At 43.2% G+C, this 27,956-nt stretch overlaps 1 protein-coding gene across 4 annotated transcripts in view; it reads left to right on the top strand.

The window, feature by feature from the left end:
- The window catches only part of ATXN1 (ataxin 1), a 393,158-nt gene that overhangs the window by 187,376 nt on the left and 177,826 nt on the right, over positions 1-27,956 (top strand). For all 4 annotated transcript variants that reach the window (XM_077269930.1, XM_077269931.1, XM_077269933.1 and 1 more), the window contains one exon: positions 251-321. The gene's annotated coding sequence lies outside the window, so the exon portion shown is untranslated. The remainder of the gene's footprint in view (positions 1-250; positions 322-27,956) is intronic.

The raw sequence follows: 27,956 nt of genomic DNA, 5'->3' as shown, positions 1-27,956 counted from the left end.
AATGCTTTACACAGTTTGGGCCCTTGAATACCATCTAGCGCTAAGCAATTTAGCCACACAGTAAACTTTAGATGCATTTATGTCCATCTATGAAACATCAGTCTTGAGCCCCTCGGAATTATCTTTGTTGGGTTCTCCTAGGATGGTTTGACTTCTTTTGTCTTATTTTTATGCACTGCATATTAAAACTTGATTTGTATAACTTGTATGCTCAAGCAACTAAAGCCAAGGTTCATTTCATGTTTTACAGTTTTGTGACAATGGTGGTAGACAAGCCTCATAAATTACATATTCACAGTGATGCCAAGAATACAGAGACTGGTAAGTGTAATCTTCTGGAATATTTTCAGGTGCATATTGTTGTTGTCAAATGACCTGACCACATTTTAGGCAAGCAGGGAATCTAAGATCTAAGAGAGCAGACTACATTCTCAAATTTTATAGTCACTGGCTGACTATAGTTGTCTGGATCTTTTGATTCAACAGTGGTATTTTTATTGGAATTGCATTTTGTGAGTGTAAGAGTCAGTCCTACATTGTAGTAATAAACAGTTCACTTCATTTAGGAGATATACTTTTATTCTCACAGACGATTATAACATTTTAATGTTTTAGTCTGCAGAAAAAATAAGTAAAGTTACCAGTACTTCTAACACATGTCCACCATGTTTTTGTGAAACATGACACATACTCATCAAACAGGTTGGTCAAATGATGTCTATGAGCACATAGTTGGGAGATTCTGAATGTGCACCATAATGGGCTGTAGTGTGAGCCTGGGTAATACACAATAAGTGAAGCAATGCATTTGAAAAGCAACACAATGCTTAAAACCTGTCAACACCTAATTGTCTTCATGTTAACCAAGTCCATGTGTAGTGTGAGAGAAGGAGCAGTGCGGAGGTTATTCTGCACACTAGGCTATGCTTTTTATGTTTCTGTACCTTTTTTCTTTTATCTTTATTTTATCATTAGACTGACATTCCATTGTCATGAAGCATTGAAAAACATAGAGCTGTAACACTCTGAATATGAATGTATTGTCGACCTAAGTGTGCTTTTTAGATGGTTATAACACTTATATGTATGTATGTCATCCTTTGCATTGAACATGTGGATTATGCTGCAATTTTCAGCTTTTACTAGTTTATCATTAGTTATTACACTGATACTATTAGGGTGCTTGTCCACGGTCCGTAATGGCGGCGCTTTGGACGGAGCGGAAAACCTGCTCCTCCCAAAGTGCCGCCCCCTTCTGTACGCGTGGTGATTCCGGATGTGTTCATTGCACACATCTGGAATCTCCGCACCCCATACATAGGGCCCTGTGATTTACCTTGCGGCAACGGAGTGTCGACGCAAGGTAAACAGACATGCTGTATCCTAAAAAGACGCGCCGCATGTCCGTAAATGCAGGGCCGCCGGATGCGTGTTCGCACGCATAGTGGAGATGGGATTTCATAAAATCCCCTCCACTATGCTGTAACATCTGGACGCTGCGGGTTGAATGCTGCGGCTCTACGCAGCATTCAATCCGCAGCTAATCCGGATGTAATCCGGCCCATGGACACATACCCTTACACATCTTCGATTTTTTTTACCTGTTTTGCAAAATTAAGAATGAGAGTTATTTACAAAATGATTGTTCAATCTGTGCAGCATTTCTTCAGGTCCTCCCAGATCAAAGATGATCATGAGTGAGTCCTTCTCTCTCAGGGGTTAATGCCCACCATTTATTTCAATGTTATAAACAGACACCCATGGTTTTACAGAGCAAGAGAGAGGTGAGCCAATCATCAAGTACATGGGGATGCAAAGAGTAAGAGCAACTACAGGAGTAAGAATGAAAAGTTTCTGAATATGCTGAAGAGTTTTAAGACAGTTAGATAAATGATGGTAAGGGACTAATGATTAAATGGATTATATAAGTCTTTGTGAAAGTGTGGGTTCTCTTAAAGGGAATCTGTCACTCCCCGGCATGTATATGACCTATTAATATGGGCATGCAGGTAATAGATATGTTACACTAGTCCTACCTGTATGCCTCACATTAGCGGTCTTGTTGCTGAGAAATATTCTTTCTTTATGCTAATGATTTCTTCCAGGCTTCAGGGCGTGCGGTGCCTGGAACATATCCCTGCCTCCTCTCTTCACTGTAATACTTACCCCCTCCTATGCACTTCAGTTACAGCCCTGGAATCCCACACCTGCACCCTGCACTCCCTTAGAAATACATACCTCCTCCTCCCATCTGTGGTCACTGCATTTCAGGCATCTTAAGCGCAGACGCCGGTGAGTCACTTTGACCTCCGGTGCACGCCGATAATATGCTATCCCCACTTCCTCCCTGCACAGTCATCACTAGGAACCATGTGTACATGGCAATGATTATGCAGGGAGGAAATGGGGAGAGCACCTTATTGGTGTGCACACCGGAGGTCACTGGAGCAGAAGTCGCTGGCGCCTGTGCAGAAGATCCCTGAATAAAGTGCCAAAGAAGTGAGGATGAGGTATGTATATCTGAGGGAGTGCATGGCGCAGGCGCTTGATTCCAGGGCCGGAACTGACGCTGATGGGAGGGGGGTAGTATTACAATGAAGACAGGAGGCAGGGACTTCTTACAGCATCGCACGCCCCCGAGCCTGGAAGAAATCATTAACATGAAGAAAGAATATAACATTTCTCCAAAACAAGACCATTAATACAAGGCAAACAGGTAGGACTAGTTTAACATTTCTATTACCTGTATGCCCATAGTAATAGGTCATATATGTCACAGGGGGTGACAGATTCCCTTTGAAATTAGGAATGGTGAGAGATTGCTAAATAGGGCAAAGAAGTGAATTCTAGAGTAAAGGTGCAGCTTGAGGAAGAATTGGGGAAGACAGCTGTTTGTCATTAGATGGTTCAATAATTGAATTTTATGACAACATTCAATAGGGGAAATAAAGTCATAAGAACTGTGCTTTCAAAGTATTGGTACATTTTAAAGCGTGACCCTGTTTTGGGAAAACATCTCCCTGATAAACCAGGGATTACATATAGAAGGGGGAAAACATTGAAAAATGTGGTGGCCCCCAGGAAACTAAAAAAACAGTTGGATTCAAAAAGAAAAAGCATTAATAAAAGTAAGGATTACATTTCATGTGGTGTTCTCCAAGGAACCGGAGTTTTTAAGTGTAACTCTAAAAAATGTTGTACCTGTGGGATCCTAGATCACGGGGCTAAAACTATCAAATGTAATAATACTGGTGGTGTCTTTGAGATCCCACAAAGACTCACCTGTAGTAGTGATCATGTTGTATATGTCATCACATGCAGTTGCGGTTTACAATGTGTGGGATGCACAGTGCAGACACTGCGATCCCGCATTAATGGTCACAGAAATAGAGCAGAAAATGGCTTTTTAAAACATAGTCTCTCAAGGCATCTGCTAATTAAACATAACATTTTTAACATAAAGGTAACTTCGGTGGAGCAGATACCCTCTGGAGTTGCAAACAGGAATGCTCTTTTAAACCGGAAAGAAAAGTTTTGGATATATCGTTTGGGAACATTATATACAAATGGATAGACTGATATTATAGAGAGAGTTTAAACGTTGTTTTTTTTTCATTTTTTTTTTTTTTTGCATCAATGTTGACAAGGCTGCATCAATCAGTGGGTGTGTTCCTGAACTTGGTCCACACCCCAAGTTAAGATTCTGAGGCTGGGATAAAAGGTTTGATTCTATATACTGTATAAGTGTAATTGCATTTTATACTATTATTATTATTTATTTATATAGCACCATTGATTCCATGGTGTTGTACATGAGAAGGGGTTACATACAAATTACAGCTATCACTTACAGTAAACAAACTAACAATCACAGACTGATACAGAGGGGAGAGAACCCTACCCTTGCGGGCTTACATTCTACAGGATGGTGGGGAAGGAGACAGTAGGTTGGAGGGTTGCAGGAGCTCCGGTGTTGGTGAGGCGGTAGCTCCGGTAATGGTGAGGAGGCAGTGGGGTCGGTGCAGGCTGTAGGCTTTCCTGAAGATGTGGGGTTTCAGGTTCCGTCTGAAGGATCCGAATGTGGTTGATAGTCGGACGTGTTGGGGCAAAGAATTGTTTCTATGATACCTGAAGAAGGATATATACTGTATCCAAAACGCATTGCATCTCCTCTATTTTAACTTTTCAAATAAAAAAAATATGAAATATCATATTTTCAAATAAAAAATATGAAATATCATCTTTTGATGTGAGTCCTGGGAAGTGCTGCCATTCATGGGCTGGATGTGCTTTCCTTGATCAATAGAAGATAGGCACAAGTGGGAGGTAAGGATGATGGAGTAAACCACAAAGTGTCACAGCTAGTGATGAGCGAATATACTCGTTGCTCAGGTTTTCCCGAGCACGCTTGGGTGATCTCCGAGTATTAGTTAGTGTTAAGAGATTAAGTTTTCATCGCAGCAGCTGAATGATTTACAGCTATTAGCTAGCTTGATTACATGTGGGGATTCCCTAGCAACCAGGCAACCCCCACCTGTGCTCAGCCTGGCTAATAGCTGTAAATCGTTCAGCTGAGGCGATGAAAACTTAATCTCCGAACATTAACAAATACTCGGAGATCGCCCGAGCAAGGGAAAACCCAAGCAACGAATCAAGCTGACTAATAGCTGTAAATCATTCAGATGCCGCTATGAAAACTTAATCTCTTAACACTAACAAATACTCGGAGATCACCCGAGCGTGCTCGGGAAAACCCAAGCAACGAGTATACTCGCTCATCACTAGTCACAGCCTAAACCTTATTGACTTTTTATTGGGTTGTTAAGCATGTGTCTCTAGAAAATTGTGTTTGTGTAGAGGTTTAAATGGCAACGACCTCAGTAGGTAGATGATTGTTAGCAGGACCCATAAGTAGTGTTGAGCATTCCGATGCTGCAAGTATCGGGTATCGGCCGATACTTGCTGTATCGGAATTCCGATACCGGGATTCCGATACTCTTGTGGTATCGGGTATCGGGTATCGGAACAACATTTTATTTTAATTCTCTCTTTTACACATTTTAACATTGTTAAAATGTGTAAAAGAGAGAATTAAAATAAAAAATATCGCTATACTCACCTGTCCGACGCAGCCGGGACCTCAGCGCAGGAACCGGCAGCGTTGTTTGTTTAAAATTCCCGCTTTTACATGGTTACGCGAACTCCCAGCTTGTGATTGGTCAGGGCGCCCATGTTGCCGGGCCGCGGACCAATCACAGCAAGCCGTGACGAAAATACGTCACGGCTTGCTGTGATTGGTCCGCGTCCCGGCAACATGGCCGCCATTAACCAATCACAAGCCGTGACGTCACGGGAGGCTGGACTTGCGCGCTTTTGAAAAAGCGCGCGTGTCCAGCCTCCAGTGACGTCCCGGCTTATGATTGGTTGCGCCGCGATCAACCAATCACAAGCCGGGAGGCTGGACACGCGCGCAATTTTAAAATGCGCGCTTGTCCTGCCTCCCGTGACGTCACGGCTTGTGATTGGTTAATGGCGGCCATGTTGCCGGGCCGCGGACCAATCACAGCAAGCCGTGACGTATTTTCGTCACGGCTTGCTGTGATTGGTCCGCGTCCCGGCAACATGGCGCCGTGACCAATCATAAGCCGGGACGTCACTGGAGGCTGGACACGCGCGCTTTTTCAAAAGCGCGCAAGTCCAGCCTCCCGTGACGTCACGGCTTGTGATTGGTTAATGGCGGCCATGTTGCCGGGACGCGGACCAATCACAGCAAGCCGTGACGTATTTTCGTCACGGCTTGCTGTGATTGGTCCGCGGCCCGGCAACATGGGCGCCCTGACCAATCACAAGCCGGGAGTTCGCGTAACCATGTAAAAGCGGGAATTTTAAACAAACAACGCTGCCGGTTCCTGCGCTGAGGTCCCGGCTGCGTCGGAGAGGTAAAGTATAGCGATATTTTTTATTTTAATTCTTTCTTTTACACATTTATATGGTTCCCAGGGCCTGAAGGAGAGTTTCCTCTCCTTCAGACCCTGGGAACCATCAGGAATACCGTCCGATACTTGAGTCCCATTGACTTGTATTGGTATCGGGTATCGGTATCGGATTGGATCCGATACTTTGCCGGTATCGGCCGATACTTTCCGATACCGATACTTTCAAGTATCGGACGGTATCGCTCAACACTACCCATAAGAAATTCTTTAATCCTATTCTAGCACAGGACGGGTTTCTTCAATCTGAAGCCCCAAAGATATAAAGTTAAGAGACCTGGAGGGCAATTACGTTTTTTTCCCTCTTATCAGCCTTTCTGCCTTGATCTATGACCCCTATTTCCAGTGTCCTAGGTTACATAGATACTGAGTGCAAGAGCTAATGTGACATAGTTACTACTATACACCACCATGCTTTAAAGAGCATTGTGCATGTGAATAGCTTTTTAATTGACTTGGTTCTGGAAACACTTAAATCAATTATGTTTTACTTTATACCCTCATGGAAAATACATACTCCTATCTGATTCAAAGCTTTGATTAGAACAATTTCCTAAGTTAGACATGGGCTAGGTATATTTAAAACATTGATATTGCAACAATTAAACATAATAAAGCATGGATACAAAAAAGTAATTTGTTATAGAAAGGGCTAAAAATTATATATACAAAAGGTTTGTCCCTCTCCGTATGCCTTTTATAAATGTTACGCTGTCATATTGAAGGTCCATCATGTCATGCAACAATTCTTAGTTCTCCTGGTAATGGCGTTTTGCGGGATAATTCCTAATTGCTGGACATGTAACAAGCTAACCTTTGGGTCAATTTATTTTTTATGTAACACACCCTTTTATCCATTACTTCACAGACAATGCTTGATATCTATGAAGTAATTACTGTGGGTGGCTTCCATGGAAATCTGAGCCAACCTAAAACGCACCACCTGTTTAAGTAGTTCATGCTGGTACTTTATCTGCAGCTTAACATTCTATGAATGGGAAAATATCTGTTTAGTAATTCATTGAGTTATGAGCTATTTCCATAAAGAGTAGCAGGGATGTAGGACTAATATTTTGACATCTCTGCAACTGTAAGTATAAAAAGTCTAGTGCAGGTTGGGGAACCTTTTTTCTGTCAAGGGCCATTTGGATATGTATACCATCATTCACAGGCTATACCGAATTATCAGCTTAACAATTATTAACTTACCATGGTGGCGCAGTGGTTAGCACTGCAGCCTTGCAGCGCTGGGGTCCTAGGTTCAAATTCCACCAAGGACAACATCTCCAAGGAGTTTGTATGTTCTCCCTGTGTTTGTGTTAGTTTCCTCTGGGTACTCTGGTTTCCTCCCACACTCCAAAGACATACTGATGGGGAAATTAGATTGTTAACCCCCTTTGGGGACAGTGATGATAATCTATGTAAAGCGCTGCGGAATATGATGGCGCTATATAAGCAAAACATAATAAATAATACCTTTAATGTGATGGCAGGAACCACTTCTCTTTGGTGGGCCTGTGATGTTAGGTCATATTGATGATGATGCTTCTTGTAACTGCATTTCCAGTTTGCATTTGTCAGTCTGGAGCTCAGATGACTCTTTGCCATGACAAGTTTAGTAAAGTTTAGAAAGGCTTGCAGCAGCATGTTGTTCCAAACACATATGTATAGTACACTACAGGTCTCCTAACAGTGGGAATTTCATGACTGCTCATGGTTCATTTATAGAACTCAAGCAGTGGGAGGTCTGCAGTATACATCACATAGGAGACAACAAGACTGCTATATACACATCACATAGACACTGAGACTGCTGTGTACATCGCATAGGAAATACTCAGACTGCTATTTACATTGCATAGGAGTATACATCACATAGGAAGCACTGAGACTGCTGTATATATATATATATATCTATATATATATAATTGTCTAAGGTGTACTTCCGTCTTTCTGTCTGTCCTTCTATCGGCAACTTCCGTCACGGTTATTCATTCGCTGATTGGTCTCACCAGCTGCCTGTCATGGCTGCCGCGACCAATCAGTGACGGGCACAGTCTGATTAGTCCCTCCCTACTCCCCTGCAGTCAGTGCCGGGTGGCCGCTCCATACTCCCCTCAGTCACCGCTCACACAGGGTTAATGCCAGCGGTAACGGACCGCGTAATGCCACAGGTAACTCACTCCAATACCACCGCTATTAACCCTGTGTGACCAAGTTTTTACTATTGACGCTGCCTATGCAGCCTCAATAGTAAAAGGATCTAATGTTAAAAATAATAAAAAAAAATAAAAAATCATTATATACTCACCTTCCGCCGCCTTTCCCGCTCCTCGCCACCCTCCGGTAACTGCTCTGTGCAAGCGGCAGGTTCCGGTAGCAAGGATCGTATAGCAGAAGGACCTGCCATGACGTCACAGTCATGTGACCGCGACGTCATCACACCCTGGGACCAGAAGCTGCCGCCTGTACCGCACGCAGGCGACAGAACTACAAGTATGGTGAGTATATTAGAACTACAAGGGGCCCTCGGATTGGAAGGTGAGTATGTTTATTTTTTATTTTTTAACCTGTAACATACATGGCTGGGCAATCTCCTACGTATCTAGGCAATATACTACGTGGCTGGGCAATATAGTACGTGGCTCTGTGCTGTATACTATGTCGCTGTGCAATATACTACATCACTGGGCAATATACTACGTGGCTGGGCAATATACTATGTTGCTGTGCAATATACTTTGTGGCTCTGTGCTGTATACTACGTCACTGGGCAATATACTACGTCACTGGGCAATATACTACATCACTGGGCAATATACTACGTCACTGGGCAATATACTACGTGGCTGGGCAATATACTACAACGCTGTGCAATATACTACGTGGCTCTGTGCTGTATACTACGTCTCTGGGCAATATACTACGTCACTGGGCAATATACTATGTCACTGGGCAATATACTACATGGCTGGGCAATATACTACGTGGGCATGCATATTCTAGAATACCCGATGCGTTAGAATCGGGCCACCATCTAGTATATATATATATATATATATATATATATATATATATTTTTATATATATATATATATATATATATATATATATATATGACATAGGATGCACAAATACTGCTGTATATAAATCACATAGGAAACACACCACAGAGACTGATGTATATATATGACATAGGAGACAGAGACACTGCTGCATATACATCACAGAGGAAACACTGGGACTAGTGTATATACATCACATAGAAGACACTGAGACTACTGTATATGTAACAGAAAGAATACTACTACATTACACAGGAGACACTACAGCAGCTGACATCATCATTAGGAATGGAACAGGAGCACAAAGCACGCTAACTCTGCCTATAAAGAATGGCCAGACCAGCATCAGGAAGTAATTTTTTGTTGCATGGGCAGCCGCATTTAGAAGTGCACACTGCATGTGGAAGCTCATTCGCAGTCTAAGGTAGATTTAAAGGTTTGGCAGCAGGCAAAATGTGACCGGCGTCCCAAGCACTGTGGTCTGCCTGTGGACTGGAAGAAATGACATCTCGGGCCATAAACAGTCAGGTTCCCCACCCCTGGTTTATATGAACAACTCTCATAAGCACACATACCTGTCAGAGCAAAATACATTGAGATGTACTTTTTGTGTATCCTAAACTGGAAAAAGTTTTTTTTACACCCTGGCTTATTTTATTAGGCGATGCATGCAGCATGGCCTAATAAACTAATAAAAAGCACACCTATCAACCAATCCCCCTGCCACAACTCTCTTATCATTACCCAAGTGTCCTAGTGGTCTTTGTGGTTTCCCTTCTGGCCACTTATTTTGACCGCTGTATACCTTCTATGACTAGTGATTGGCAGAATCTGGCCATAAGAGAAACTGTGGAGATTGGTGAGGAATAGAAGAGACTCTAGTAAAGGAACAATAGGGGATCAATGGGGGAATATGCTAGTTTATTTTAGTTTTATTTTTTGTAATCTTGAGTTATGAAACCCGTTTAGGTGTTTAAAATACATGCAATTTCAATTTTAGGATGCAGTCTGTAACGCAGGATCAGTAGATGACAAGTAATGTGCAGATCATCTCTATTTAACTGTAAAATATGGGTCAAAAGTGACATTACTTTTTAAAATACGTATTGACAATACATTGTTCCAATCTTTATTCTAATTGGAAAAAGAAAAAAATTTCCTTTGCAACTTGTTTATCCACAAAGATTTTTACTTTTGGATAAAATGGTTTGTTATAGATCACTGTGGATTTTAGGATTTACACTAGCGGAAACAATATTTCCTTCTCTCTCTGGCAAAGAGCTGATGTTCACAGTAGATAAAAATATATTATGCACTAATTAGATGTACTGTTCTTGTCAGATTTCATCCTTATTGCATGACTTCAAGTGCATCTGCTCAAAAACAGGTTGTTCAGCTCCGAGTTGTTCAGTGTGTATATGTTTTATATTTAGCATTTGACAATGAATTAGAGGGGGCTAGATTTAGCTATACTTGTTTATATAGTAAAGTGTTACATTTTTACAGGTACTTTTTGGGGGTAAGTGCACACAGGGTCTTTTTGCTGAGTTTTTGGTGCTGAAACTGAGCAGAGTTTTGAGATCTAGAAGAAGATTTGGAAAGATTCCGCTCACCTTCCAAAAACTCCTAAAAATACTCTGAACACATAGCCTTGAGAGAGCTTTCTCATGATGAAAGCTGGCTTCATAAGGCGATCCTTTAAGACTATGTGCACACGTTGACTATTTGCAGACGGTTTTTTTGCAGCATAAAACCAGGGTGTTGGAAGGAAAAACGCTGCGTAAATTATGTACGTTTTTTACATGCCTTTGACTTGTTTTGTCAGACTTTGTTTTATGTTTTATGTATGTTTACTTGTTTTTCTCCCCTATTCTCTTGAATGGGTGAAGAATGCTGCAAAAACGCTGCAAGAATTGACATGCAGCAGATTTGACAAAAACATTTGCAAGGTTCAAATCTGCAAGGAAAAAATAAGCAGCGTGTGCACGAGATTTCCGAAATATTGGTATTGTACTATGATGCATTTTTTTCTACATCAAACACTCATAGAAAAGACACAGCAAAAACACAATGTGTGAACAAACCCTAAAAGTTTCAACATCATTCACATCCTACTGTTTTTATTTCCTCCTGGTAAATGACTAATATGTGTGCAACCTACTCTCCTTAATTCCTATTGCTAACATGGCAGAGAGAGTCAGAAGAGGCTGTCCCCTATGTTGACTAGTCTTTTTTAGTAGTACTCACTCTTAGCAATGAAGTGATTCTTCAAGTTTTATCATACACACACATATTACATATACTGCTTATATTTAGTGCACAGAGAATTTCCCTTTTGCTGCATACAATATCAGCCACTGAATGTAAGCAATGCATGCTTATATTCACTTAAAGCAAGCAGAAATATTAAAAATTGAAGTTTTTTTTTTCCCTCAGTTACAGTTCGAGTTTTTTTTGCATCTAAGGGTATTGTCACACAGTGCAATTTTGATCGCTACGACGGCACGATTCGTGACGTTCTAGCGATATCGTTACGATATCGCTGTGTCTGACACGCTACTGTGATCAGACATCACGCTGAGAATCGTACGTCGTAGCAGATCGTTTGGAACTTTCTTTCGTCGCTTGATCACCCGCTGACATCGCTGGATCGTTGTGTGTGACATCGATCCAGCGATGTGTTCGCTTGTAACCAGGGTAAACATCGGGTAACTAAGCGCAGGGCCGCGCTTAGTAACCCGATGTTTACCCTGGTTACCAGCGTAAACGTTAAAAAAACAAACAGTACATACTCACATTCCGGTGTCTGTCCCCCGGCGTCTCAGCTTCTCTGCACTGTGTGAGCGTCTGCCAGCCGGAAAGCGAGCACAGCGGTGACTCGGTGACGTCACCGCTCTGCTTTCCGGCTATGGTGCTTACACAGTGCAGAGAAGCTGAGACGCCGGAGGACAGACACCGGAATGTAAGTATGTACTGTTTGTTTTTTTAACGTTTACGCTGGTAACCAGGGTAAACATCGGGTTACTAAGCGCGGCCCTGCGCTTAGTTACCCGATGTTTACCCTGGTTACCCGGGGACTTCGGCATCGCTCCAGCGCCGTGATTGCAAAGTGTGACCGCAGTCTACGACGCTGGAGCGATAATCATACGACGCTGCGACGTCAAGGATCGTGCCGTCGTAGCGACGAAAATTGCACTGTGTGACAGTACCCTTATGTGTTAAAGCTTAGCCCCATTCAGGTGGATATTAGGCACAACGCAAAGAGTCAATAGATTAACCCAGTAGAGTAACTTTAGGGTAGCACAAATCTCTGTCATCACTTGTTATTACACATGCAAATTCGAGGTCTCTAATGCCACCTGCAGAAACGCCGTTCTCTTCCTCTGTAAAGAGACTTTTTGCATGTTATATTTTGCAAGGGAGCATTGCATGGCCTATAAGTCTCCCTATGCCAACTTGGTACTTTCCACAAAGAAAAACTTTACTCTATATATCACAAGTTTTATCACAGTGGATAATGTCTTGAGCTTGTCCAATTTATTTTAACTATGATTGACTATAACAGTGTTCCCCAACTCCGGTCCTCAAGAGCCACCAGTAGGTCATGTTTTCAGGATTTCCTTAGTATTGCACAGGTGATGGAAATATGGCCTGTGCAGGTGATGCCATTATCACCTGTGCAATACTAAGGAAATACAGAAAACATGACCTGTTGGTGGCTCTTGAGGACCGGAGTTGGGGAACACTGGACTATAATATGGAACATAGATAGAATTGTGCTATATGTTTCTGTGAGCACACCATTGTACGGGATTGCACACCAAATTTTATGCTTAGACGTAGTGATATTTTATGTGACCTGGTGGTTTTAAGCAAGTGTAACATACAGTTGAAATAGTCATGAAGGGTGTAGATATAGTTGAGGTTTGGCTTTTAAATATTTCTACGAACATAGAAATGTCAATTTCTCGGGGTGTACACAATAGCCTTACTGTTATGTGTGAGAGTGCAGTCTTCATTATGACAGTTTCTTTCATTTTCTTTGTTCAGTGATGGAAAAAAGACACAAAACCCCAAAATCAATCAGTTACTAGAATGGTATGTTGATCTTTAAGTTTAAAGTGAAGAGTCTGTATACCAGGGTGTCAATTTATGAACGAAAATGACTGACATACAGCGTTGGACTGGAACACCTTGGGTCCATCAGAAAAAATCATACTTGGGGCCCACTATGTAGCTACATAGAAATAAATACAAGACCACACGCTGATATCAGGGTGTAATATGAGTTGTATACCTCTTAATGATATAGCAGGGGATGGGGTAGACCCCCTCATAGAATATAATTTAGCACCCTCATAGTATAATGCAGCCCCCCCAATAGAATATAATGCAGCCCCCTCAGAGTGTAATGCAGCGCCCCTCATATAGTATAATGCAGCCCCCTCATAGAATTTAATTCAGCCCCCTCAGAGTATAATGCAGCCTCCTCCTAGGGTAAAATGTAGTCTACCTCATAGGGTATAATGCAGCCCCACCATAGAAAATAATGTAGCCCCTCAGAGTATAATGCAGCCCCCTCATAGGCTATAATGCAGCCCCCTTATAAGGTATAATGCCACCCTCCTCATAGAATATAATACAGCCCCCCATAGAATATAATGCAGCTCCCCCATAGGGTATAATGCAGCCCCCCTCATAGGGTATAATGCAGCTCCCTCATAGAATATTATATAGCCCTCTTATATGGTATAATGCAGCCCCCCTCATATAGTCTCATGCAGCCCCCCATAGAATTTAATGTAGACCATCATAGAGTAAAATGCAGCACCAGATAGAATATAATGTAGCTCCTCCATAGAATATAATCTAGCCCTACAGTATTATGGCCACCGGTACCCACTCACTGATATATACATATAAAAAAAAACAACACAATACTCACCTCTTCTCCCCGCTGATTATGGCGCACAGCATGGCACGTGATGAAGTGACGTCATCGCGCACCCTCTCTGTCAGAGGCAGAGGGCAATGATGAGGGAGGGAGCATCATCTGATGCCCTCTCCTCCCTTATTGCTTTCAACTGTAATGTCATCTATGATGCCGGTACAGTTGAATGCGGCGAGCGCTGGTGGGCCCCCGTGACTCATGGGCTAAATAGATAGCAGCCTCTGAGGGAGTGGAGACCCTATTCTGCCTGCCTCTAATGCCGGCCCTGATAGCGGGCAGCTGCTGCAGGAACTGGCGGCTGTAGCTAACACTGCCCACTATTAAAGTGAAATGAATATTCCCTGCTCACCATACCCATGGGCATGGGGATCAGTGAATATTTATTTCTCTTTGGCAGCCAGCGCAGGTTTTAGCCACAGCAGCCGGTTCCTGCATCCTCACATCCGCTGGGGCACCACTGCTGCTCTGCTGGTGCAGGGCGGGCCCCCCTGACTCACAAGTCTCATAGCAGCTGCGTGGTGTGTTGCTATTAATAACACACCACTGGCTGGGGCCCCTGAGGCAGCAGGGACCCTAGGCAGCTGCCAACCCTGTATGCCAGCAGATGTCAGTGCCTGGGACCAGTGCCTAGGTCCGACCCTGCTGACATATATTATATATGGTATAAATTGGACTTCAGATTGTATGTTTCCATACGCTACATCTTAAGGACAGTAATCTACTTGTAATGTGCTTAAGGCCTCCATACACACTAGATAAAAGTCAGCCAAATGGGATAGGGGCATCCTAACTCTCCCTTCAGGTGATGATGCAGGAGAGAAGGATCCGGCCTGTTCAATTTCTACGATGGATCCTTTTGTTCAGCATGGAGATAAGCCACTGACAAAGTAGTCTGGCAGCGGCTCTCTCATAGCGAACACAGGATCATTCAGCCCAGAATAGGGGGAGATAACTATTGGACGAACCTTTGAGCAGCTTTGTTACATGTTTTCTATTATACAAAAACAAATGCACCACAAGCAATAGGGATAACTGCAGCCTTGAAAGGATTGTTAAGAAAAGGCCATTCAAAAATTTGGGGAAGAATCACAAGGAGTAGACTGCTGCTGGAGTCATTGCTTCAAGACCACCACATACTGATGTATCCAGGACATGGGCTACAAGTGTCGCATTCTTTGTGTCAAGCCACTCATGACCAACAGACTACGCCAGAAGTGTATTACCTGGGCCAAAGCGAAAAAGAACTGGACTGTGGCTCAGTGGTCCAAGGTGTTGTTTTCAGATGAAAGTAAATTTTGCATTTCATTTGGAAATCAAGGTCCCAGAGTCTGGAGGAAGAGTGGAGAGGCACACAATCCAAGCTGCTTGATGTCTAGTGTGAAGCTTCCACAATCGGTGATGATTTGGGGAGCCATGTCATCTGCTGGTGTAGGTCCACTGTGTTTTATCAAGACCAAAGTCAGCACAGCCGTTTACCAGGAAATTTTAGAGCATGTCATGCTTCCCTCTGCCAACAAGCTTTTTGGAGATGGAAATTTCATTCTCCAGCAGGACTTGGCACTTGTCCACACGCCAAAAGTAGCAATACATTGTCTAAAAACAACAGTATCACTGTGCTTGATTGGCCAGCAAACTCGCCTGACCTTAACCCCATAGAGAAACGAGTATTGTTAAGATGATGATGAGAGACACCAGACCCAACAATGCAGACGAGCTGAAGGCTGCTTTCAAAGCAACCTGGGCTTCCATAACACCTCAACAGTGCCACAGGCTGATCGCCTCCATGTCACGCTGCATTGATACATAGCTTTCAGTAGGCCAACATTTTGGTTTTTAAAATTATTTTTCAACCTGATGTTATAAAGTATTCTAACTTACTGAGATAATGACTTTTGGGTTTTCATTGGCTGTAAGCCATAATCATCAACATTAACAGAAATAAACACTTGAAATCGATCACTCTGTTTGTAATGACTCTATATATGAGATTCACTTTTTGTATTGAAGAACTGAAATTAATAAACTTTTTGATGATATTCTAATTTTGTGAGAAGCACCTGTATGTGTATCTACATATATATCTATCTATATATATATATATATATATATATATATATATATATATATATATATATATATATATATATATATATATATATATATGTATATATATATATATATATATGTATATATATATATATATATATATATATATATATATATATATATATATATATGTTAGCTTTCAGTAGAGGATAATTATTTCTTTATATTTGCTCTCTCTCTCTCTGTTTTGTATAAAGGCATAGATACTTAAAGCCTTCATATTTTGGAGGCACCCCTATACCACTAACCATAAACCCGCATAAATAGAGGTGAAATTAAAAATCACTGATGATTTATGGGGTAAACAGAGTGTTTTTGAAACATGACCTGGTATCATCTATTCAGACTACTAAGCATTTATTAAATGAATAAATGTGTTATTCTTGTGTTATATGAAGTGTCAGCAAATTCAGTATTTTAGCATTCCCTAAGCTCTTTTGGACATCCTACATTCTCTCTGTCAGGTATTATACCAGCTGCTGGTTCCTGTCAGGTGGTCAGTAGGAAAAAAAAGATGATTTATTGAAATACTTCTTTAGGTAGTATGAAATATCAGTCCTATCAGCATCTTGGTCATTGCCAGAGGGGTAATCTGTCATTTTATGGAGACCTTGCTGGGCAAGACTGATGGACAGAGCCAGGGGACTACATAGAAATCAGGTGGTCCCATTGCAAAGGTCCTAATTGGGCACTCATACCTCACAACTTTTAAAAACAGAACATATCTTATGACACACAATAATTTTGCCCCCACTGAAGCCCTTGCAATGCCCCTTTCATGACCCTTATATGCAGTGGCCTTCATATGAGTTTAATGCAAAAAAAAAGTCCCCTACAAAGAGTATGATATCATCACAGTAAATTCCCAACACATTTTATCCCCACAGTATCCCCACATGCAAAGTATAATGCCGCCAGAGTGCCTCCAACACAATATGATGCTGCCACAGTGCCCTCAGTACATTATGATATCCACACGTTATGCCACAGAATTCCTAACATAGTATAATGTCACCACAGGGACTTTCAATACAGTGTAATGCCTTCCACAAACTCCATCACAGCATAATACAACACATGGTATGATGTTTCCATAGTCCCTCACACACTAAATATGATCACCCCACAGCTCCTCCATACAATAATATCATGGCCCCCACTCAGTATAATATTCCACTTAGTAAAGACACATTTTGATGCCCTCAGACAATATGATAGGCCTTCCAGACTGCCCACACAGTATGATGACACCCACAAACAGATTATAATGGCCCTCACACACAATATGATAGCTCCCACACTATATCATGCCCCCTCATACATAGTACTAGGCTTCTCATAGCTCCCCCAAAATTGCTGACATTAATACTAATAAAATTACTCACAGCCCCCAATACTAAGCAATGTGTGGACTGAGTCACTGTGCTGAAATTCAGCCGCTGAAGCTGATTGGTGCAGCAGGGAGCCGATGTCTCCCTATTCCACCATTGTATTTAACTATATCTACATACTGTTGAAATTTTGATTTATTAAGGGAGGGTCCCCTCAGCCCTCCCTGCCCATCGGCATTATAGTGGGCATGTGGTCTTCTGCTATGGGTGGTACGTCCTTGTACAAAGCTGAAAAAAAATGTATCTATCAAGGTGGTAATGATCAGATTTGCCTATAGGTAACGCCTCAGTTTATCCCTCAGTTCCACACAGCCATGGGCCACCACTGTATAAGGAACCAGAGGAACGAGTTAAAGGCACATGAGACTCAGTGTAAAAACAATCCTAAACATACTTTATATTGAGTCAATAGTCTGTTGAGGTAACATACCATGTTTTGCATAGAGCTGCATGGTTATTTACTACTTCTCATAAGTCCAATATTGGAGCACAGCCCTCAAGAAGCCTACATAATCCCGATCAGTGTTTAATCACTAAAGGTGACATCACAGATGATGTCTTTCTGATAATAACTTTTGTAGCAGGACCGTAGACACAATCTAGTTAAGTCCATATATATTTGGACAGAGACAACATTTTTTCTAATTTTAGTTATAGATATTACCACAATGAATTTTAAAAAACACAATTCAGATGCAGTTGAAGTTCAGACTTTCAGCTTTCATTTGAGGGTATCCACATTAAAATTGGATGAAGGGTTTAGGAGTTGTCTCTGTCCAAATATATATGGACGTAACTGTATATCATCTTAACAGACTACAGAAGTACTGACACATCCTATAGCTCAAGACATTTGTATAGACATGTCCATAGCTTAAACTGTCAGTCAGAAAAAATGTTGAGACTTAAAACAAGCATCAGAAATAATCTTACTTGGCAAGTATGGAAATGAGCAGCTGTTAAAGACTATATCCAATGTCCATCTAACTCCATAAAAATAGACATTTCAAATTTAATGTATTTTCCTCTAGTAAGATAATTTAACTAGCAGATATTCAACCAGCAAGAGATGCTGGGAGATTTCAGCTCTGAAAACCTGTAGAATTGTGAATGCAGCTCTGGGTTGTCAACTGGCTAAAACTCAAGGTTGATATATGTATATGCAAAGTTGCCAATCTTTTATGTATGTAATTATATATGTCTAAATGGTAATATAATTCATTGTGCATAAAATCTACCTTTCTGAATTTGAGTGAGTTAGGCTACGTTTACACTTGCACACCGGGCTTTGCGGACGGCTTCCTCTGCGAAGCTCCGCCCACTTCTGTACTTCTTCCGTTTAGGTCCGCCTACTTCTGCATGCGTCCTGTGTTCCTATCTTTAACATTGGGTATGCAGGACATGCGGATGTATGCGAATGTATGCGGATGCGTCATTTAGATGCTCCCGCCGACCGCACGGGAACACACATATATACAGTATATGTTTGAGGCTACTGAATTAATGTTGTGTGCAACCTCCACGTAGTCCTTGTACTCACTATACTATACCTTACTATACAACTGTAACCTACTAATGAATGTATATAAGTGTCCGTACACAAAGGGATTCTATATATTTATATAAATATAGGTGCTGATATGCCATAAAGAATTCAATGCAATTGATTAGATGCTACATGGAACCATTTCAGTAAAACAATATAGGAATTAGGGCTGGTCCCTAGGGCTATGTTCACATGTGGCATTTTGTGACTTTTTCTTTCTGCAGCTAAAACGTTCACACATTAAAAATGCAGCATATAAAACAGCTATTTTCCGCTGTGTTTTGTTTTTTTTTTCCTGCTCTTTTTTGGTGCTGATTGTATTTGTCTATTATACTTGTTAAAAAATGTAGTTATATTCCCCAAAGAGGCTGCACAAATATGCTGCCTTTCAGGAGCATTTTTGCATTATTTTCAATAGGCAAAAACTGCTGGAAAAACGCTGCAAAACGCTGAAAGAATCGACATGCTGCAAATTATCAAAAATGTACAGTGCTCAAATTCAGCAGGAAAAAACAGTCTGCATGATAATTCTGAAATATCACAGCCTTTGCTGGTACTGTAAAACGCAGCTTCATTTCTGTTAAAAAAAATAAAAAGCAATAGTAAAACACTGCAAAAACGCCACATGTGAACATAGCCTTAGGAGGTACCGGTATATTCTCAAGTGTGATATTGTCGCTAGCAGCTCATACAATTCCAATAGTAAATATTTTTAGTCTTTTATCTTTTGTATATGAACTGTTGGAGAGGGACGTCCTTTTTCACCAAATGCAGGGTAACCCATGGGAAGTAATTCCCCGTAAACTTTAATTCGTGTTGTGTGTGTAGCAATTGTCTGCACATGTTATTGCTTGTATGCATATAGTATGCATATAGTAAGAGAACAAGATTAGCTGACAGTAAGCCGAATAAAGATCGCCAGCAAGTCTAGGACAGTTGTCATATTAAGTACAGATGACTAGCCTCATTCTTAACTGGAGGACTGAGTTTTTGTGATTACTTGCCTGACGTTGCCTGGAAGACAAAAATCCCCAGCATTGAAAGCAGCGCTGTGTTCAGTTCACAGACGGCGGCGTGCCAGGATGACGAAGAGAAGCGCTGGATGCTATTCATCTGAATGAAATGCACACAGTTGCCACCTAGTGCATGCCAGGCATTTTCTTTTTCTTACGCTGTTTGGGGGTTTCAGACTGTTACATCAATATTGGTCTTTATTTTTATTAAAACCTCAACTAAAAAAAGCAGCAATAAGAAGTAATAGTGCACGTATTGTGGGTTTCATTGAAATGTTAAAACTTAAAAAAATATATAATATAATACAATATAAAATAAAATATAACATAACTGTAGGGAAAAAAAGACATGGACAGTACATCCAAAACACATACATTGACCTATTGCAGCGACGCAAAAAGTTAACAAAACTGAACGAGAGGTTCTTAGTTAACAAGTCTAATTAGACTATATGAAGCCCACAGGCACGTCATCCCCTCAGTGGATCTCTAAGTTTAAAGGTATGTCGCCTATCACCGAATCGATACCGCACCAGCACAGGTAGCAACATACAGTGGGTACGGAAAGTATTCAGACCCCTCTTTGTTTCATTGCAGCAATTAGTAAATTTCTCATTAATGTACACTATGCACCTCATCTTGACTGAAAAAAAAACAGAAATCTAGAAATGTTTGCAAATTTATTAAAAAAGAAAAACTGAAATATCACATGGTCATAAGTAGTGTTGAGCGATACCGTCCGATACTTGAAAGTATCGGTATCGGAAAGTATCGGCCGATACCGGCAAAATATCGGATCTAATCCGATACCGATACCCGATACCAATACAAGTCAATGGGACTCAAGTATCGGACGGTATTCCTGATGGTTCCCAGGGTCTGAAGGAGAGGAAACTCTCCTTCAGGCCCTGGGATCCATATTAATGTGTAAAATAAAGAATTAAAATAAAAAATATTGCTATACTCACCTCTCCGACGCAGCCTGGACCTCACCAAGGGAACCGGCAGCGTTCTTTGCTTAAAATGCGCGCGTTTACTTCCTTCCGTGACGTCACGGCTTGTGATTGGTCGCGTGCCGCCCATGTGGCCGCGACGCGACCAATCACAGCAAGCCGTGACGTAATTTTCAGGTCTTCAATGCCTAATTCTAGGCAATCAGGATTTTAAAATTACGTTCCGGCTTGTGATTGGTCGCGTCGCGGTCACATGGGCGACGCGACCAATCACAAGCCGTGACGTCACGGGAGGCAGGAAACGCGCGCATTTTAAAATTACGTCACGGCTTGTGATTGGTTGCGTGCCGCCCATGTGACCGCGACGCGATCAATCACAGCAAGCCGTGACGTAATTTCAGGTCCTGAATGCAGAATTAGGCATTCAGGACCTGAAATTACGTCACGGCTTGCTGTGATTGGTCGCGTCGCGGTCACATGGGCTGCACGCAACCAATCACAAGCCGTGACGTAATTTTAAAATGCGCGCGTTTCCTGCCTCCCGTGACGTCACGGCTTGTGATTTGTCGCGTCGCCCATGTGACCGCGACGCGACCAATCACAAGCCGGAACGTAATTTTAAAATCCTGAATGCCTAGAATTAGGCATTGAGGACCTGAAAATTACGTCACGGCTTGCTGTGATTGGTCGCGTCGCGGCCACATGGGCGGCACGCGACCAATCACAAGCCGTGACGTCACGGAAGGAAGTAAACGCGCGCATTTTAAGCAAAGAACGCTGCCGGTTCCCTCGGTGAGGTCCAGGCTGCGTCGGAGAGGTGAGTATAGCAATATTTTTTATTTTAATTCTTTATTTTACACATTAATGTTGTTTCGATACCGATACCCGATACCACAAAAGTATCAGATCTCGGTATCGGAATTCCGATACCCGCAAGTATCGGCCGATACCCGATACTTGCGGTATCGGAATGCTCAACACTAGTCATAAGTATTCAGACCTTTGATCAGTATTGAGTAGAAGCACCCTTTTGAGCTAGTACAGCCATGAGTCTTCTTGGGAATGATGCAACAAGTTTTTCACACCTGGATTTGGGGATCCTCTGCCATTCTTCCTTGCAGATCCTCTCCAGTTCCGTCAGGTTGGATGGTGAACGTTGGTGGATAGCCATTTTCAGGTCTCTCCAGAGATGCTCAATTGGGTTTAGATAAGGGCTCTGGCTGGGTCAGTCAAGAATGGTCACAGGGTTGTTCTGAAGCCACTCCTTTGTTATTTTAGCTGTGTGCTTAAAGGGCCACTGTCACCCCCCCCCCCAGCCGTTATAAACTAAAAGAGCCACCTTGTGCAGCAGTAATGCTGCAGTCTAACAAGGTGGCTCTTTTAGTTTTTGATTCATTTATTACCTCAATAAAGCGTTTTAAAAATTGGCCACAAATACCAGATATTGTACCGGGAGGCGGTCCGAATCGTCCTCTATAAATCTCCCAACTGCTGTCACTCTTCTCTTCAGGGGCGATGGTCGCCGCCCCCTGAGCGCTGTTGCTTCTTAAATCCGGCGCCTGCGCTGTGCGTGCCTGCCTGGGGCAGGCGCAGTCTTCATTGTCAGTCACAGCTCAGACGCAGGGTGCCTGACTGCGCCTGTGCGGGCAGTGCGGCCACCCTGTTCCTGAATCCCCGCCCCACACTGTGTTATTCATTATGCACAGTGCGGGGCTGGGGTTCCTGGGCATGCGCACTGCGCTTGTCAGATGCTCCCCCAGTCCCCCGCCTTCCAGCGTTGTTCTTTGTGGCTGTTCAAAACGTCGGCAATGAAACCTGTATATTCCGGCAATGCTGGAAGGCGGGGGACCGGGGGAGCGTCTGACAAGCGCAGTGCGCATGCCCAGGAACCCCAGCCCCGCACTGTGCATAATGAATAACACAGTGCGGGCCCCAGGCAGGCACGCACAGCGCAAACGCTGGATTTAAGAAGCAACAGCGCGAAGGGGGCGGCGACCATCGCCCCTGAAGAGAAGAGTGATGGCAGTTGGGAGATTGATAGAGGACGATTCTGACCGCCTCCCGGTACAATATCTGGTATTTGTGGCCAATTTTTAAAACGCTTTATTGAGGTAATAAATGAATCAAAAACTAAAAGAGCCACCTTGTTAGACTGCAGCATTACTGCTGCACAAGGTGGCTCTTTTAGTTTATAACGGCTGGGGGGGGTGACAGTGGCCCTTTAAGGTCATTGTCTTGCTGGTAGGTGAACCTTTGGCCAAGTCTGAGGTCCAGAGTTCTCTGGAAGAGGTTTTCATCCAGGATATCACTGTACTTGGCCACATTCATGTTTCCTTCAATGGCAACCAGTCGTCCTGTCCCTGCAGCTGAAAAACACCCCCATAGCATAATGCTGCCACCACCATGTTTCACTTTTGGAATTGTATTGGGCAGGTGATGAGCAGTGCCTGGTTTTCTCCACACATACTGCTTAGAATTATCACCATTATCATGAGACCAGAGAATCCTATTTCTCATAGTCTTGGAGTCCTTCATGTGTTTTTTAGCAAACTCTATGCAGGCTTTGATATGTCTTGCACTAAGGAGAGGTTTCCGTTGGGGCACTCGGCCATAAAGGCCCGATGGGTGGAGGGCTGCAGTGATAGCTGACTTTGTGGAACTTTCTCCCTTCTCCCAACTGCATCTCTGGAGCTCAGCCACAGTGATCTTGGGGTTCTTCTTTACCTCTCTCACCAAGGCTCTTCTCCCATGATTGCTCAGTTTGGCTGGACAGCCAGGTCTAGGAAGACTTCTGGTGGTCCCAAACTTCCATTTAAGGATTATGGAGGCCATTGTGCTCTTAGGAAATTGTTTTGTAACCTTGGTCAGATCTGTGCCTTGACACAATTCTGTCATTGAGCTCCTTGGCCAGTTCCTTTGACCTCATGATTCTCATTTGGTCTGACATGCACTGTGAGCTGTGAGGTCTTATATAGACAGATGTGTTCCTTTCCAAATCAAGTTCTATCAGTTTAATTAAACACAGCTGGACTCAAATGAAGGAGAAAAACCATCTCAAGGAGGATCACAAGGAAATGGACAGCATGAGACTTAAATATGTGTGTCTGAACAGAGGATCTGGAAACTTATGACCATGTGATATTTCAGTTTTTCTTTTTTAATAAATATGCAAACATTTCTACATTTGTTTTTTTTTTCAGCCAAGATGGGGTGCACTGCAGAGTGTACATTAATTTACTAAATGGTTGCAATGAAACAAAAAGTGACAAATTTAAAGGGGTCTGAATACTTTCCGTACTCACTGTATATTATGACTAGGTGTTTCCAGCCAGCTAACGCTCGGCACGCTCATTGCTATCTAATTAACGCTGCTGGTGATTAAACTAAAGTAAATAATGACAACATTAAATAGCGCTTACGCAGGTGGTAAATTAACATGTGGTAATGTGTGGGGACGGAGCCTCGTGTGGTAATGTGTGGGGACGGAGCCTCATGTGGTAATGTGTGAGGACGGAGCCTCATGTGGTAATGTGTGAGGACGGAGCCTCGTGTGGTAATGTGGGGGAACGGAGCCTCGTGTGGCAATGTGTGGGGACGGAGCCTCGTGTGGTAATGTGGGGGGGCTGAATTATGTGTGGTAATATGGTGGGGGGCGGGATTTTGTGTGGTAATGTGGTGGGGGGGCGGGATTATGTGTGGTAATGTGGTGGGGGTGGGATTATGTGTGGTAATGTGGTGGGGGGCGGAATTATGTGTGGTAATGTGGTGGGGGGCGGGATTATGTGTGGTAATGTGGAGGGGGGGCGGGATTATGTGTGGTAATGTGGTGGGGGGCGGGATTATGTGTGGTAATGTGGTGGGGGGTGGGATTATGTGTGGTGATGTGGTGGGGGTGGGATTATCTGTGGTGATGTGGTGGGGGGCGGGATTATGTGTGGTAATATGGTGGGGGGGCGAGATTATCTGTGGTGGTGTGGTGGCGGGATTGTGTGGTGATGTGGTGGGGGTGGGATTATGTGTGGTGGTAGGGCAGGATTATGTGTGGTAATGTGGTGGGGGGGCGGGATTGTGTGTGGTAATGTGGTGGGGGCAGGATTATATGTAGTGATGTGGTGGGGGCGGGATTGTGTGGTGATGTTGTGGGGGGGATTATGTGTGGTAATGTGGTGGGAGGCAGGATTATCTGTGGTAATGTGTGGGGCGGGATTGTGTGGTAATGTGGTGGGGGCGGGATTATGTGTGGTGATGGGTGGTGGGGCGGGATTATGTGTGGTGATGTGGTGGGGGCGGGATTATGTTTGGTGATGTGTTGGGGGCGGGATTATGTGTGGTGATGTGGGGGGCAGGATTGTGTGTGGTAATGTGGTGAGGGGTGGGATTGTGTGTGGTGATGTGGTGGGCGGGATTATGTGTGGTGAAGTGGTGGGTGGGCAGGATTATGTGTGGTGATGTGGTGGGGCAGGATTGTGTGTGGTAATGTGGTGGGGCGGCGGGATTGTGTGTGGTAATGTGGTAAAGGATTATCTGTGGTGATTTGGTGGGGGGTGGGATTATGTGTGGTAATGTGGTTTTGGGCGGAATTGTGTGTGGTAATGGGTTGGAGGGCGGGATTATGTGTGGTGATGTGGTGGGGCGGAGCTACTGTGCAGGGGGCGGGATTAGCGAGTAATCACGATGCCTCTTATATATATAGATGACTGCAATACAGAGACCGTAAAAATAAAGCAACCATTTGACAGCAATATAGATTTGTTTTAAAATTATTTAGGATGAATACTTTGCTATGTAATTTAGCATGATATTATATTGCTCCTACACATCTTCATCTTAAAGCATAGTAGTTTTTTTATGTTGTACCCATTATGCACATCCAGGTACAATTGCTACCATTTTATAATCTATTTGCAAAGTGATGGTTCCATGGGGTAAGGTGAGGGGTTAAGTGGCAATTACCCAGGAACAGGTATGTCACAGCCGGAACATGAGCTACCACATACTGTAGGTAGTATAAAATTCAGTCCACATAACCATCCACAATTTTTGGGCACATACAGTTTTAGTACTTCTCATGGAGAGGCTCACACTTGAACAGTCTCTATAATTGGTACAACACTCAGCCTCTGCATGTTGACTTCCCTTTTCAGAACCTTGTGGTTGACTGACATTTTCTCTCTAGTTCTTCAGAAACAATCCTGTGATATTTCTTATTCAGATGTGTTCCTCTTAGATAAACTTGTATCAGCTTCTTTTCAGGCCTCAGTCGACATCAGGTGAGGAGTTTCTGTCTCCCACTTGTTTTCTACCTAACTTAAATTCCACTTCAACACACCTCAACATTCATCGTCTACGACTTTCACAATTTTGCAGTAGATAATGCACTTAGTAAGTGCCTGACAGTAGCTCTGTGACCAGCTAAACCTTCATTAGCACACTAGTCACACACTAGTTCATTTCTTGTCATACATATAACTCAATTGTAACTGAAGGGAATACAGCTCCTAAAGGCTCAGTCCTCATTAACTATTTACACATGTCACTATTAAAGGGAAACTGTCACCCCCAAAATCGAAGGTGAGATAAGCCCTTCGGCATCAGGGGCTTATCTACAGCATTCTGGAATGCTGTAGATAAGCCCCCGATGTATCCTGAAAGATGAGAAAAAGAGGTTATATTATACTCACCCAGGGGCGTTCCCACTGTGGTCCAATCCGATGGGTGTCGCGGTCTGGTCTGAGCCTCCCATCTTCTAACGATGACGTCCTCTTCTTGTCTTCACACTGTGGCTCCGGCGCAGGCGTACTTTGTCTGCCCTGTTGAGGGCACAGCAAAGTACTGCAGTGCGCAGGTGCCAGGAAAGGTCAGAGAGGCCCAGCGCCTGCGCACTGCAGTACTTTGCTCTGCCCTCAACAGGGCAGACAAAGTACGCCTGCACCGGACCCGCAGCGTGAAGACAAGAAGAGGACGTCATCGTAAGAAGGTGGGAGGCCCAGACCGGACCGCGACGCCCATCAGATCGGACCGCCCGCCCAGGTGAGTATAATCTAACCTCTTTTTCTCATCTTTCAGGTTACATCGGGGGCTTATCTACAGCATTACAAAATGCTGTAGATAAGCCCCTGATGCTGGTAGGCTTAGCTCATCTTCGATTTTGGGGGTGACAGGTTCCCTTTAAAGTCAATACAGCAGCACTTCTCATTGGTCTCCATTGTCATTCTCTGGGGATCTCTATGGAACACAGAAACTTTGTCCATCATTATGGTTACCTCTTTGATCAGAGGCTCACAAGCAGATCTCTTCAGACTGTTTGTTCCACCCAGGCTAGGAAATGTGGTAGCTCTCTCCAGCTGGGTACTGTGGTAGCTCCTCAAGCTGGAAACCTTGGTATCAATCTCCATCGAGGCAAGGAACTGTGGTAGGCTGGGAATCTTGGTAGCTCCATACTGACAAGGAACCATGGTAGACTGTAAACCTTGGTTGCCATCTACAGACTGGGAACTGTGGAAGTTCTCCTATAGCTTGGAACTGTAGTTGCACTATGCAGACTGGAAATTCTGGTAGTGTGCTACAGGCTAAGAACTGTGGTAGCTCCCTTCAGGCTGAGAAATGTGGTAGCTTCATCCAGGCAGGGAACTGTGGTAACTCGCACCAGACTGTGAACTGTACTTGTTCCATCCATGGTGGGAACTGTGGTGGCTCACTTCAGGCTAGAAACTGTTGTAGCTCCTTCCAAGCTGGGAATTGTGGCAGTTGCTTTCAGAAATGTGACAGCTCTATCAAAGCTGAGAATTGTTGCAGCTGCATTCCAGCTAGGTACTGTGGTAGGTCCCTTAAAGCTGGAAACTGTGGTAGTTCCATTCAGGCTGGTAAATGTGGTAACTTCATCTTGGCTGGAAGCTGTGGTAGCTCAGAGAGCACTAGTTTCTTCTCATATGTTATGA

The sequence above is a fragment of the Ranitomeya variabilis genome, chromosome 6, assembly GCF_051348905.1.
Source record: "Ranitomeya variabilis isolate aRanVar5 chromosome 6, aRanVar5.hap1, whole genome shotgun sequence".
NCBI lineage: Eukaryota > Metazoa > Chordata > Amphibia > Anura > Dendrobatidae > Ranitomeya > Ranitomeya variabilis.
This window is presented reverse-complemented; position numbering and strand designations above follow the sequence as displayed.